We start from the raw sequence: 860 nt of genomic DNA on the forward strand, positions 1-860 counted from the left end.
CGTACTATGTATGATTATGCTAAACCTACTTTAAACAGGAGTTCAATCAAGTATTGTTAGACCTGCTATTGCTGCAAATAATTTTGAACTAAAACCTAACACGATTCAAATGATACAACAGTTTGTTCATTTTGATGGTTTGCAGGACGAGGATCCAAACACTCATTTAGCAAACTTTCTGGAATTCTACGACACTTTTAAGATCAATGGCATTTCTGACGATGCCATTCACCTTTGGTTGTTTCCATTCTCATTGAGGAACAAAGCTAAACAGTGGTTGAACTCGTTACCTCAAGGGTCAATCACAACTTGGGAACAAATGACCAAAAAATTTTTACTAAAATATTTTTCGCAGACTAAAACAGCTAAATTAAGGAATGATATTTCTTATTTTGTGTAGATGGATTTAGAAACACTTTATGATGCATGGGACAGATACAAGGACCTATTGAGAAGGTGCCCTCACCATGATTTACCTTTGGCTACAAGTTCAAACTTTCCACAACAATTTGAATCCCTCAACTAGACAGATGGTTGACGCAGCCGCTGGTGGGACTATTAATAATAAGACACCTGAAGAGGCTTATAAATTTATAGAAAAGATGTCACTAAATAACTATTAGTGGCAAGTCATGAGGACAAAGCCAACAAAAGCAGCCGGTGTTTTTAACGTCGATTTGGTTACTATGCTCTCTAATCAGGTAGAACTTTTGAATAGAAAAATTGATGGTTTGCTTGGCTCCTCACAGGTTCATCCAGTAATGCAGTGTGATACAAGTGGAGGTGGAATAAATAATTTGAACTATCCATCATACGACCCTACCATGGAGAAGGAGCAAATGAACTATATGGGTAATAAT

General features: G+C 36.7%; 1 non-coding gene across 1 annotated transcript; it reads right to left on the reverse strand.

Annotated features, from left to right (window-relative positions):
- Positions 1-367: 367 nt before the first annotated feature.
- On the reverse strand, positions 368-474 carry LOC128279861 (small nucleolar RNA R71). The gene has a single exon (XR_008270054.1). It is a non-coding gene; the product is annotated as a small nucleolar RNA R71 (small nucleolar RNA).
- Positions 475-860: the final 386 nt, after the last annotated feature.

This window comes from Gossypium arboreum, chromosome 8 (genome assembly GCF_025698485.1).
Source record: "Gossypium arboreum isolate Shixiya-1 chromosome 8, ASM2569848v2, whole genome shotgun sequence".
In the NCBI taxonomy this organism is placed as follows: domain Eukaryota; kingdom Viridiplantae; phylum Streptophyta; class Magnoliopsida; order Malvales; family Malvaceae; genus Gossypium; species Gossypium arboreum.